Source organism: Panthera onca, chromosome D4 (genome assembly GCF_046562875.1).
Source record: "Panthera onca isolate mPanOnc1 chromosome D4, mPanOnc1 haplotype 2, whole genome shotgun sequence".
NCBI lineage: Eukaryota > Metazoa > Chordata > Mammalia > Carnivora > Felidae > Panthera > Panthera onca.
In genome coordinates this window covers 91,148,104-91,162,285 of record NC_138351.1, presented here as the reverse complement: position 1 = coordinate 91,162,285, position 14,182 = coordinate 91,148,104, and the positions used below count along the sequence as shown (strand labels likewise).

The following is a 14,182-nucleotide window of genomic DNA, read 5'->3' as shown; positions in this document are numbered from 1 at the left end:
GATTCTGATGTACGCCAGATGTTGAGGACCAGTGGCTTCGAGTATCATTTTGGCTATTTTTCCTTTGATGTATAATTTATTGCAAAGGCATTTCCTAAGATAGTTTCTACCCTTCGGTGGGTGTGTAGTGCTGGGTGAGTTTTGGGCTCTGAATTACAGTTGACTTGATCCCGTAGCTCTGTCCTTCTTTCACCATTTGTTAGGGTACAGGTATGTTCTTTTCCAGGTTCCAAGCCACAGTGGACTAGCTTTTCCTGGAATTAACGGTATACTCTTGGATGCAGAGGAACCAAGTACAGCGATGCATCAACTGTTTTAGGCCTTTGCTAAAAATCAGATAGCTCTTGACTTTTAACAAGCCATCGAAGTTCTCTAAGCTTAAGCTTCTTCGTCCGTGAAGTAAGAGAGTTGGCTTGTGAATTAGAGTGTTTCTAAGTCTGAATTTCTGGGATTTCAAGTCCTCCTGGGGCTTCAGTTAAACATTCTGACTCAGTTGATTGACTCAAAGTGTTAACGGCTTTATAATAACTAAGCACATTGGGGCGCCTGAGTGGCTCAGTCGGTTAAGCGTCCCACTTCGGCTCAGGTCATGATCTCGCGGTTCGTGAGTTCCAGCCCCGCGTCGGGCTCTGCACTGACAGCTCAGAGCCTGGAGCCTGCTCTGGATTCTGTGTCTCCCTCTCTCTCTGCTCCTCCCCCACTTGTGCTCTGTCTTTGTATCTCTCAAAAATAATTAAACATTAAAAATTTAAAAATAACTAAGCGCATTGGTGACCCTTAGCCCGACCCAGTGAGTGATGACTTCTGTATCCTTTCTTTTGTATTGCATGATGCTTTAAGAGGTAACCCCCTGTAAATTCTTCACATTATAAATCTCTCTATGAGAGATTGGTTTTATTTATATTAGTTTTGTTTGTCATGTAAGGAGCTGAGCTTAAGCATGAAAGCAAAGTATACTCAGTAACATTCAAACCTGTAGCTTTTTGCTTTAAAAATATATGTGTGTATAATTAACATATACTCACACTTGAGATTCCCCCCCTGTGTTTAGTATAATTTAGTTTGCTTGACAATACTCCTCATTTTTGGCCATTTAAATTGGTCTGAAAGAGGTCTGCCATCAGCAGTTTGAGATTATCCTTTTTCTGGTTTACTTTTTAAGCCTATAGTTACTAGAAGTTAGTCATTTAATATCTAATGTCTCTGTTTTGGGGAGGAGAATAATATATATATATATATATATATATATATATATATATATATATATATATAATATTAAAGATATATTATCTTAGGACCGCCAGTTTCTTCTTGTCCCTTGTGCAGTGCTAACTTTTGTTCTGTCCTGGGAACCAGCAAAAGGTAACAGAAAACTTTTTAAGGTTGAATGAATTCAGATTGTCATCTAATGAGTAAAGTGCCTTAAAACCCCAGCTTTGATACGAAACAAGGCCTGGTAGTGACTGGCCTAGAATTCACAGGTCACTTTCTAAAGTAAAGATAATGGTAGGAGAGACCACGAAGCATTATTTGAGTAACCGGGGACAGTTTTGCCTTTCTGTTGGTGATGGCAGGCTCAGTAGGGGGTGATAAGAAAGAACAGATACCGTGACCTTAACGTCTGCATTAAGACCAGTGCTACTTTGAATAGTTCACGGAGCACAGCAGCAAACATGAAGTGTATCCATTTCGAGTTATAGAATGGTTTTATCAATGTTGCACATACAAGTTGTTACATGGGTAGACTGAAGCTTCATGTACCCAGCAATACATTTCATTTAGTAGTAATATTGTTATAATCAGGTTTGTATTTATTGCGTACTCATGTGCCTGACACGGTGCTATTTTACATGCATGATCCCCGTTAACCCTTCCCACAGTCTTAAGAGACAGGTGAGGAAGATGGGGAAACTGAGGCCTAAGGTCACTTTCACAGCTTCTCAACTGGGATTTGAACCCTGTTGGTTGACTTCGGAGCCCAAACATTTCATCTTTCGCTTTGATAAATGACACGAACTGCTAATCTCATAAACTCATTCATAAGTTAGTGGTTCTTAACTTTTGGGGCGCCTCAGTTCCCCTCTGAAAATCTGCTGGAAGCTTTGGACCAAATATCCCTTCCTGTCCTGTCACCACCAAACAATTCATACAGATCCAATCAGGAACTTTATAGACCCAGCTTGCAGCCCAGCTGCTTATTCTAGACAGATTATTCCTCTTAAAAATGGACTTGGGCTTTATTAAAAACTTTTTTTTGGTTTTTAAACCAGTAGGTGGGAAAGGCCCAAGCCTTTCAGAGGTGGACCTGTGTACTGTTTGGGTTGTACATTATCTTGTTAAACTTCTATTGAATGATTCTTTACACTTGTCAGGGAATTCGACTTGAATGCCACATTAAAAAAAATTAGAAGTGGAGATCTCAGGTATGTAACTTGCTAAGTGCTTGTCAGGCTTGGAGTTCAGTCTGTGCTGGTACCTTTAGCACCTGGCAGAATTCCACTGGGCTTTTTTCCAAGGTTTAGGCACTATGTATTTTTTTCCCTTTGAACCTCAAATTATTTTTAAAATTATATATTAAATATATATGTGTATTTTTGTGGCTTTTTAAATGTTTTTTTTATTTATTAAAAAATTTTTTTTGTGTTCATTCATTTCTGAAGGGGTGGGGCGGAGAGAGAGGGGGACACAGAATCCGAAGCAGGCTCCAGGCTCTGAGCTGCAGCACAGAACCTGACGTGGTTATTTTTATGTTTTTATTTTAATGTTTATTTTTGAGAGAGAGAGTGTGTGTGAGCAGGAGAGGGGCAGAGAGAGAGACAGACAGACAGACAGACAGACAGACACAGAATCTGAAGCAGGCTCCAGGCTCTGAGCTGTCAGCACAGAACCTGACGTGGGGCTTGAACTCACAGACTGCAAGATCATGACCTGAGCCGAAGTGGGACGCTTAACCAACTGAGCCACGCGGGCGCCCCCAAATTTATATTTTTAGTGTTTTTTGGCTTCATCCTTCTGCTTCCTGGGCCAGTGGTTCTCACCTTTAATAAGGGCATCAGAATCCCCCAGAAGACCCCACCCTCACAGTTCCTGATTCAGAGGTGTGGCACAAGGCCCAGGGGTCTGCATTTCTAACAAAGCCCCAGGTGATGCTGCTGTTGCTGGGACCACATTTGAGAACCACTATCCTGAAGTGTCAAAGCCTGTGCCCTTTGATTTTCCTGGGGTATTTCTGTTTTAGTCCTAGGAACTTGAAACTTAAAGAAATCTTGCAGTTTGCTCAGATTTCTTTTAGGGGAAGCTCGGTAGAGTGGCTGTTTGAAACATGCATGATACTTGTCTGATGTGTATTTTCTTGGTAAATAATTTTGATTCAGGCTGAAAGAAACATTATTATTTATAGAAGAGATTTATCTTACTGAGACCAAGCTGCATCCCTACAGGCAAGTTCTACAAGACTCACCTTTGAAATGGGGCATAAGCTTCAGCAAGTTGTCCTTCCAGGTCCCTAATGGCAAAAATTCTGAATGGCAAATCTGGAGCTCCCCTGGCCCGGTTCATGTGACCTTGAGAGGGTGTGCAGCTGCGAGGGCGGGGAAGTCAGCCACAACTACACGTTTTGGCAGGTTTCTCCATCAGGTGCTTCACGCTCACATGCGGGGTGGTGTCTCCTAACCCCTTCTCCTCCTTCCTGTGTGTCGTGGGAAGAGGGAATGGCAGCTAGTATCTTACCCTTTTTGGATGCATTTGTGCTGAAGGCAGCTTTGTTCACTTGGTAGAAGATTGCTCGAGGAAATCACCCGAGACTGTTACCGAGCCAGCGCTGAACGCAGTGGTGTACCAGCGTATTGTTATTGCTGTTATCTTCATTATTAACATAATGCAGTGATGGCTCTGATCTGCCTGTCCTGTAAAATAGTCCGTCTGTGCCTGAACCCGTATCTGCATTGTCTTTGAATTTTTTAGATGAAAGACTTGAGCATGGGAAGCAAGTTATGGTGACGAGACACCTGCCTTCATTTTTACCTCATAGACAAGCATGTATAAAATCGTCTCAGGCGGTATGTTATGCGGGTACCTATTTGATGGGATTTGCAGTTCTAAGGCATCGTGGGATAGAAGGCCACACGCCTGATGCCTTGGCATGGTGTGCCAGAAGTCTGAATACTCGACTGATGTTTTCAGATAAAATACTTTCTAAAGGCATTTTAGGTATTTCATAAAGGGATGCATAGCTCTTAGCTGTCTCACAGCGTGTAATGCACCTTGCCCAGGACAGAGGGATGTGAAAAAAGGTGTGTAGGGTTCTGCTGATGGCAGCTGTACGTGCCTGTTAAGCTGGAGTTTGAGTGTAATCCTAAGTATATAAGCCATCTCTCTGTAAACACCTTAAGAATGAAATTAAGGTGAACTATGGAAACAAATTGACCTGAGCTCTTTCTGTTTAATCTCAGAATACTAAAAGCACAGAGCCCTCTTCTTCCTCAGACTTACCCTTTATTCATTCATTCATTCATTCATTGATTCATTGATTCACTCAAAAAGACTGCTTGTAGGAAGTTCCATCTCTAGGTGAGAATGCGTCTTTTGAGTCAGATATGAAAGAGGAAACATCTAGATCTGGGGGCATGTTTCTTTTTTGATTTGGCTCTTGATGATTAAGAACGTGACTTGACCCTGTTGTGCTCTGAAGGTGTTTCCATCCACAGCTTTCAAGAGGGTCTTCAACATTCCTCACCTCCGATCAGGGAGTTCACAGGCCACATTGCACTTGCCTGACGAGGATGATGTTACCTAGCAGTACCTCCATAGGACAGGATTTAAATATAGATGGATAAGTCAATAAGCAGTTAAAAATATAAATAACGGCAGGTGGCCTTTGACTTGTCGACATGAGATTGATGACAGTTTGTTACGATGAGCCGTTTTTTGGCCTAGTGATAAAGAATTTAAGAAGTCTTCATGTTGAGCATTGCACAAAACACATTCTGATTTCCCGTGCCAGTCCCTTTGTCTAAGGTGGCGATCTTGGCTGGGCAGGCTACGAGGTCTCATCTTGTGCGTATCCCGATTTCACCCTTCCTGGGATACTCCTTTTCAGGCAGGTAAAAGGTCCAACCGGGATTAGTTGTAAGAGGAAGTCTGTATGACTCACTGGACTACAGCTGGTTTTAAGCTGCGGAATAGTAGAGGCTTCTGTGTTTTAATTCTGGTTCTTTACTTGACTGAGTGACTGTGGCCAGGCAGGCACTCGCCGTCTGAATGATTTGGCTGGCCTTTTTGAAAGTGCACACGCTTGCCCGGTGCCACCGAGGACCGTTGGATTTTCATGCCTAGGGTGTGCTCCCCAAGGCAATGTGATTACCCGGTCATCTGGGGCAAGAGCTGTTACTTGTTAGAGAGTGCTCCATCCGCCAGCTCGACTTTGACGTCACAGTCCAGCAAAGGGCTCTCGCACGCCCGCTGACGGGGCGTCGTGCACAGTGTGTGCGGCTCAGCTTTCTCGCTCTATTGCCCACCCTGCAGTGGCTACCGGGGAAGGTGGTGAAATCTTTGCTGAGCCGAACAGGGTATATTTGCCTCTTCTCTGCCAGACCCTGCAGTAGGCCCGGGGTGCCCGCTGGGGGACCAGACAGGCAATCCCTGCTCCTCATGGGGCTGCCGGCTCATGATTATACTGTACCTACGTTTAGTCCGAAGGGCCCACATTTTAAAACACTTTGGGATAGGGGCGCCTGGGGGGCTCAGTCGGTTGAGCGTCCGACTTCGGCTCGGGCCACGATCTCACGGTTGGCGGGTTCGAGCCCCGTGTCGGGCTCTGTGCTGACGGCTCAGAGCCTGGAGCCTGCTTCAGAGTCTGTGTCTCCCCCTCTCTCTCTCCCTCCCCTGCTTGTGCTCTGTCTCTCTCTGCCTCTCAAAACTAAATTAATGTTTTAAAAAAAAACCACTTTGGAATATATACGCACACACATATATGCCTATTTTATGTGGTTATTTAATATGAGATAATTGCCAAGACAGAAAGTTTTGTTAAAAAGGGGAAGAAAGTAGAAAAAGGATAGCTGTTCACAAGTATTTTATGCTTCACGTGGAAGGATGAGGTTCAGGTTGTGCTGTTTCGAAGGCAGAATTCAGCCTTGTGCATTTATTTAAGAAATATTTTAAGTCCTACCCTTTAGTCAACCATACCAGAGACCGTGGTAGCCGCTAGAGATATGCTACTGACTGAGCTCCTGCCCCTCCCTGGATGCAACTTCTCTTCTAGTGAGGGAGTCATGTTCAGTAACTAATTACGCTTATTTAATTGGGTTGTGCAAGTGACACAAAGAAATATAGGCTGCTGAGCAGATATAACAGGGGACCTGACCTAGTCTGGGGCACGGGAGCGGAGGGGAGGGAAGCCTTCTCTGATGGGGCAGATGTATAAGCTGACATTTTAAGGGTGAATGCTTAGCTTGGGGGCCGGGGCGGGGGGGGGGGGCTGTAGGGCGGGAGGGGGCCATGGCAGGCGATGAGGAGGTGTAGGCCCGCTGGGTGCTCTGTGCCTGGCCCTGTTCCTGCTCTTGTGGCCTGAGTCCCCGGGCCGTGTGAGTGATGACTCTGCCCCGCGCTGTGCCAGGGCTCTACCCCGTGTAACCCCCCAGGCAGCCTCCTGAGGTAGAGGCCTCAGTTCTCACTTTCCAGATGAGGTAACAAGGCTAGATGTTAGGAAGCTAAGATAAGCAGCCAGGAGTGACCCAGCTGATAACCTGGCAGAGCTTGGATTGCAACTTGGAATCGTGTGATTCTAGAACCTATCCTGCCCATTTGTTTATAGCTCGAATAAACAGCTAACAGAAGACAGAGATTACAAGTTCAGCACAATATAAAGGATTTTCCAGCAACCAGCTGTTCAGAAATGTAGACAGGGAGAGAGGGCCACGTGTGCCCAGTGATTGTAAATATTCGTTCCGGTGGAAACCAGATGGCCAACTGTCAGGGCTAGGGCAGGAAGCAGCTCGGACCAGATGAGCCCTAACCTCCCCCTCGTTGCATCTGGTTTTCAGTTCACTGTAAGATTGTTGTCCACATATGTGTGTTTTTTCCCTTCAGTGACCATGAAAGACACCAGGTTGACAGCACTGGAAGCCGAAGCACCAATTGTCCCCAGAACAGGTAAGGTATCAACTCAGTCCAGTGGTTGGGGGAGATGGAAGGGAATCGCTCACCGGCGTGACTGTGTAGACGTGTACTTGTTTCTTTGCCTTCAGGACTGAACGGTTCTGGGTTACGCTACTGGCTAGGTACTGGTCCTCCTGTGGCATGAGATGATTTGTCAAACTACCCGTGGTTTATTAATGGCTTATTCAGTGCCAGGCACTGTGTTAAGTGCTTTATGCGTGTTACTTATTTTCTTTTTCACAGCCACACTTTTGGTGTATCCTCATTTTGCAGATGAGGAACGAGGCTCTGAGATATTATCTGCTTTTCCTAAGGTTGTTTAGCTGCTACTCGGGGGACCTGTTGACTCAGATCAGGTCATCTTAGCAGCGAAGCTTGGTTTTAACCACTACATTAAATTGATTAAACTGAAGCCCTTGTGTTGGGGCGAGTCATTTGACTAACGCAGAGGTTCTCAACCCACGTGGTCTCTCGACCCCACCCCTTCACCTGCTCTGGAGTGGGGCCTGGGCATCCGGATTTTGTGAACTGTCCAGGTGATTCTAATGTACATCCTGCGCTGAGAACCCCCGAACTGGTGAATTAGCATTTACGTCTTCACATGGCTTTACTTATTAATCGTCTTAGTTAGTGTTCGGAGATGAACTATAGGACGTGGTGGTCTCTAGGACTGGAGGATTTTCAAAGTCCTAGAATATACTCTTCATAAATAGTGAGGCTTTGGCACTTTTGCGGATGCGAATTTGGTCTTAGTGACGTTACTTGTATCACTGAGCTGTAATTTTGAGTTTACAAGCAAGAGCGCCCAGTACAACAGCACTGTGTGCGTCTGTGCGAAGATGTGGGGAAGATGGGGAGGTGTTTGTTGCTGTCTCTCTCTGTGTGTAGCTGATGGGGTTCGCTTGATGGCTCACTTGTTGCCAATTACTATGTCCTGTCATCGTCCGCCTCACCTTACATCACAGGAATTGTGAAATAAAGTGGGGATTTCTTGCCTTCAAGACTGATGTCTGTTCACAAAGAGGAATTTCGTACAGATTGTGGACCAACGACAGGGGGGAAGCGTCCTTCTCTCACAAGTAGGGGGAGCTTTCGGAGTGTGACTTCATTCTCAGTGTTTTTGCGTGTTCTTCACACTCGCCCTTCTTCACAAGTCCGCGGAATATGAATTCGAACCCATTGTCAAGCGGTGGTGTTCATATGATTGGGGCCCAAGCTGAGTAACACGCATCATAAGTCGCAAATTTAGTATTGCGGTTGCGTGACATTTTAGTAGCTAGGTTTGTAAAGTTTGGAGTTCTCGTGTAGGAAGATGACTTCCTCGGGAGCTGCAGTTAGATTGCTACTGCGGTCGCCGCGTTGCATGCGGGACGCCGCATTCAGCCACTACCGTCAGCCCATCACGAACCTTTTTGGACAAAGCGGAACGTAGTTCAGGAAAGTTTGCGGAAGATTGTTTTCTAGGAGGAACCTGTATGTTGGGATCACAGCTTGGGCAAGCCTCCCAGATCCTTTGTCTTCAGCTACTAAAAATCGTTGGCAATCTGTAGCCACCATCTTGACACGCTTTTTCGTTTATCTTTTGGCCTTCGTAGACACAGAACCACAAGCCCTTGTCTTCCTAAAGCACTTTTGTAAAGTCCGCTTTGAAATTTGATTAGTGAGTATAAAATGTGCTAGGGGATTTCAGTTTCTTCTTAACACTGTTTTCTTTATACTATTTATAGTCTTTATCTTTGGCTTGAAGATGATTTCTCAGGGATGTTGTTGTCTGTGATTTTTGGATTTTTTCATGTCTTACAACTGAGGTGACAGGTTGACATTTTTCATTCATCCTTGCAAGATGTGAAGTATTCCCAAATATTACTTTCCTTGAAAGACTACTAATTAAGACTATAAATTAAATGCAGCTTTAAAAGCTTATTTTGTTTGTAATAAGTGCTATAAGACAATTCTATAAAATGTAGAATTAAAATGCAATTTAATTTCTGTTTAACCATCTATTATTAAAAATTTTATAAACATTTGGCTCAAAGAATAATTGCTGTTATTTGTAAAGTTATCTATGTAATCTATCTCCTTAATATTCGTATTATTAGTTAACATATTTAACCATTTGAAAGTTCTTGATTGTTTTTTTTTTTTTAATTTTTTTTTTTTTTAACGTTTATTTATTTTTGAGACAGAGAGAAACACAGCATGAACGGGGGAGGGGCAGAGAGAGAGGGAGACGCAGAATCGGAAGCAGGCTCCAGGCTCCGAGCCATCAGCCCAGAGCCCGACGCGGGGCTCGAACTCGCAAACCGCGAGATCGTGACCTGAGCTGAAGTCGGACGCCCAACCGACTGAGCCACCCAGGCGCCCCAGTTCTTGATTGTTTTTGAACATAAAAGTCACGTTCAGGGGTGCCTGGGTGGCTCAGTCGGTTGAGCATTCGGCTTTAGCTCAGGCCGTGATCTCACAGTTAGTGAGTTCAAGCCCCACATTGGGTTTGCTGCTGTCAGCCTGTCAGCTCAGAGCCCCTTTCGGATCTTTTGTCCCTTTCTCTCTGCCCCTCCCCTGCTTGTGCTCTCTCAAAAGTAAGTAAACATTTTAAAAAAATCTTCAGGGGCGCCTGGGTGGCTCAGTCGGTTGAGCGTCCGGCTTCGGCTCAGGTCATGATCTCGCAGTCTGTGAGTTTGAGCCCCGCGTCGGGCTCTGTGCTGATAGCTCAGAGCCTGGAGCCTTCTTCAGATTCTGTGTGCCCCCCCCCCGCCCCTCCCCCACTCATGCTCTGTCTCTCTCTGTCTCAGAAATAAACATTAAAAAAAAATCTTCAAAAAAAAAGCCATGTTCATCAACTAAAGCTTTTATTTTTATAATAAATATACGTTTGTAATGAAACTGTAAAACGCTGAGCTTGGATGTTACAGCTAGAGTGTTTTACCTTTATTTAAGAGTGAATATTCAGATTTCTAACAGTAATTCTAAGTGCACGCCTTGTCCACATTATAGACATCGTGTAGATTAGATATAACGGTTACGACATGAACACGTAGCTGTTGATCACACACAGTCAGGGATGCCAGAAATGCTGCTGAAGTAGGCAGTTCAAGTTTCAGAGGTTCCAAAGACCAAGGCCAAAGCCAGATATTGGCCAAATATAGAGACTAAAGTTAAACTTGGGTGACTCCCTATCTTCCACGCGAGTTGAGATCGTACTAAGTACCCTGTGTGACCGAATCTGATGACCGGTTGTAAAGTTTAAGCTTGGTGGAGTCAAGGGCGGTCACTGACAACCCCCCTGTTGCTTTCGGTTGGGTGCTCAGGGGAGACCTCTCTGAGATGGTGACATTTTGAGTAGAGACCTCAGTGACAGTCAGCCATGCAAGGATCTGGGGGAGGAGCATCCCAGGGATAGGGGCACCGGCAGGAGCACCAGTTTTCCTGGGTTTTGGGAGACGGGGACCAGAGCAGAGAAATGCCGAGGCAGAGTGGAGCAAGAGGAGGCAGGCGGCGGCTGAGGGCTCGCAGCCGGCCGGAGCACGGGGAGCCGTCCTGCCACTCGTGGGTTCGGCTCTTCTTGTCTCCACGGGAAGCCATTGCATGGACCTAAACAGGTGATGGATTCGGATTTCCCCATCTCAGAGTCTTCTGTGGTTGTTTGGGGGCAGCTGCATTGGAAGGGGAGCAGGAATATAGGCGGGAGGAGTAGCACGGAGGGTGATGGGGCTTGGACGGGAGCCACGAAGGGACAGCAAAATCGTGGGTTTGCTGACAGATCCGAGGGGAGGACGAGAGCCAGTGGAGGAGTCGAGGATGTCACCTTGATGTTGGCTTCAGACCGATGGCCGTGCGTATTCCTGAGGTCCAGAAGACTGACAGAGTGACAGGTTTTGGCATGGGGAGTGGCTGTTGAAAGTCATCGCTCCCTAACGCGAGTAGCATTGTGTGTAGCACTGTGCTGTGGCACGCGGCCAGTGATGATCACACCGACTAAGTGGAACACCGCTTTGGCATGTAGGCTACAGAAACGTATTAACCTAGGTCTTGACTTTCAGCTTCTCGTGACTCCTGTTTTTTTGTACTCGGCTATTCCCAGATTGGAAGAGAGACTTTCACAGCTGTAAGTTGATGCTTCCGGTGCCTGTGGCGTTAACCTTCGGGTGACTTTTCCGGTCCATCTTCCCCAGACTGGAAAGTGTGTCTCACACGTGTGGGCCTCACCCGCCCCTACTGCTTACAGGCTGAGCTGGCCCCTTCCCCACCCTGTGCACACACTGAACCCCGTCCACTTCCTTCTCCCGCATTTAATTCTCCGTTGCATGTGCTAAGTCTGTCTTTCCTACTCAGCACCCTGCACTTAGCCCCTCGAGAAATATCTGAATGAGTTTTAAAAGAGATACGCTAATCACGGGACTGATTTCAAAAGCTCGTGATTAAACAAACTCTTGGGAGGGCTTTTTTGAACGTCAGAATCCTTGAACTTGGGACACTTAAATGAAGAACCTCCCATGAAACCCAAGACTTATATTTTTTCTGGGGAATTAAAAAAATATGGTTGAAAGAATGTTAGAACCAAAGAGAAAAGCTTATTGCCAAAAATATACTCATGTGTTTTACAATGAAACCTTACTTGTGCTTTCTGTAAAGTATCTGGAAGGAACAGGCTCCAGAGACAAGACTTTGACCCCTAACATGACATTTGCAAACTGAAAAGCAAGCGAGGTAGCCCAGGCTGGCCAGCCCTGGGTATGGCCAAGTTGACTGGATGAGCGCCACCTTTCTTTGGAGTTGAACTCCTGGCGCTCTGTGTTCTGGGCTGCCTGGATTTGGGGGACCAGCTCTGACGTTACTGTCTTCTGAATATACAAAATACAAACTCAGAGCCTCACTATACTGAGACTAGGTAAGTCGCAGTGTTATTGGAACAGAACCAAACTTGGGGACAAAAATGCTTTTAAATCTGAGGGCTCATTTGTGGTTTACCTGGAGTAGGAGTGAATGTGAGGGCGAGCCAGATAAATGTGCTGTTAAAAAGTCACCTTGAAAATGATGGCCCCAAGATTTTTACTAGTTTTCTTTTTGAAATACGTGGCCACTACTCAGGGAGTGTTTATTTGTGCCAAGTGTGTGCGTACGTTCTCTCATTCAATTCTCTCAGTGGACAATAAACCCTGACAGGTTGATATTTTCCTCACTTTTAAATTCAATTTAATCTCACTCACGAGGTGAAATTTGTTTCTGTTTTCAGCCTTGAACTCTATTACAAGAAAATCTTACTAGTTGTAAGCCCTTTGAAATGGACTTCTTTGTGATTTACCTATAAGATTTACATTTATAGCTGTGAGCCAGCAACTTCCTGCATCATGATTAGCTATCGAAAATGCATGTAGACATTTTTAAAATGTTTGTTTGTTTATTTTGAGAGAGAGGGAGAGTGCGCATGTGCAAGCAGGGGAGGGGCAGAGAGAGAAGGAGAGACAGAATTGCAAACAGGCTCCATGCTGTCCACGCAGAGCCCGACGCGGGGGTTGAGCCCACGAACCATTTGATCATGACTTGAGCCGAAATCCAGAGTCAGACGTTTAACCGACTGAGCCACCCAGGCGCCCCTGCATGTAGACATTTTAAGTGATTTTTTGGGCTCATGAACTTCTGATTTGCCAAGAGGCAAATCAGTGGCTACTGCCAGGTTGTAATTAAATGAGAGCAGAGGTGATAGGAAGTACTCACCAGTTTCTGGGGTCACTGGTACTTTAAATTTGACATCCTTACAGGAGGGGGACTTAACTCTTCAGTGGAAATTTTCTTTAGCGTAGTGTTTCCTGCCAGCGTGCTTATTAAAATGCAGGTTCGTAAACCCCAAATTCAGTTCTGGAATGGGCCCAGGAGGCTGCATCTCTAATAGGCATCCCGGGTGGTTTCCGTCGACGGTGACGCTGGGGAGCGGCCACTCCAGCTCACTCCAAGACAGGCCCAGGAGGAGGCAACGTGGTGGCAGAGGACAGAGACAGTCGTTGGTCTGGGAGTTGAGCCATCTGAGTTCTGCTTTACCATGTGACCTTGGCAAAGTTACCTGTTCTTCTTGAGTATCCATATTGTCATTTGTAAAAGAGGGTATCTGCTGACCTCGCAGAATTGTTGTGAGGGTCAAAACCACAAGTTAGCTTCGTGTCACATTTAAGGGCTTAGGGCTTTACCGTCAAGCAGATCTGGGTTTAAATTTCAGTTCTCTCATGGTTTTGCTTCTTGCCAGCTTAGCAGCCCCAAGCAAATGTCTCGATCGCTGTTTCTCTCCCTGTAAGATGGGGACGGAGGAACCAATTGCGTGATACCAATACAAGGACTGTATTCAGTGATGTTTGTAAAAGGTGTGCACTTGCTGTCTCCTAAATGATAACTGGTTTTGTTTTTAAAAATACACCTTTAGAGACCCAAGCGGAGAGAAAAGAACAATGGTAAATGTGGGTAGTGACGCCTGGAGAATGAGCTGCTTTTTTGTACGGAAGGGTGAGGCGGCATGTCCAGCACCAGGAGGCACTGAGTCTTCGGAGGGTGCACGGTTTACCCGCTTGCCCCCCGCCCGGGGCCTTTTCCCTGTGACCGGTGGCATTCGAGTGTGACAGACCCCTAGGGCGAGGAGTTTGTACGAAAAATTGAGAAGCGGTCCCTGGTTGAAATGAGGTGTTGAACCTGTGGTCCTGTGACCTAAGAAGCTATACTAACTTCTAGACATTGAAGGGAGCGTCAAGAGGGAAATGGTATGTTTTCAGTGCTTTTTCCGAAAATCGTTCACCTACTCTTTTGATCAATGATTTGAAACATAGGCATCGTCTTAGCCGAAACCCGAGGTAGGATCAGAAGTAGGAACGAAAATAAAAAACTTAGCTTCGGTCGTGGTATTAAGTTGCTGCCGATGGTTCTGACAGGTACCAGTGTTTCCCGTCTCTCTCTGGTTGTTGCGTTGCACACGACTCTGTTCACGAATGGGTCAGAGAGAATTAATCTCCCACCCTAGCTGCTTTTATCAGCAGCGTTCTGG

The 14,182-nt window shown here is 45.7% G+C and overlaps 1 protein-coding gene across 15 annotated transcripts in view; it reads left to right on the top strand.

Moving 5' to 3' along the window:
• Nucleotides 1-14,182, top strand: part of TSC1 (TSC complex subunit 1) — a 49,844-nt gene that overhangs the window by 2,561 nt on the left and 33,101 nt on the right. For 5 of the 15 annotated variants that reach the window (XM_060608246.3, XM_060608249.3, XM_060608263.3 and 2 more), the window contains exon 2: nucleotides 7,090-7,152. The exons of 2 other annotated variants lie outside the window; for them this stretch is intronic. The gene's annotated coding sequence lies outside the window, so the exon portion shown is untranslated. Of the gene's footprint in view, nucleotides 1-2,822; nucleotides 4,072-7,089; nucleotides 7,153-8,753; nucleotides 8,819-11,239; nucleotides 11,264-11,790; nucleotides 12,047-14,182 lie in introns of those variants that run through there. 8 more of the 15 variants (XM_060608256.3, XM_060608251.3, XM_060608257.3 and 5 more) reach the window with 6 other exon arrangements.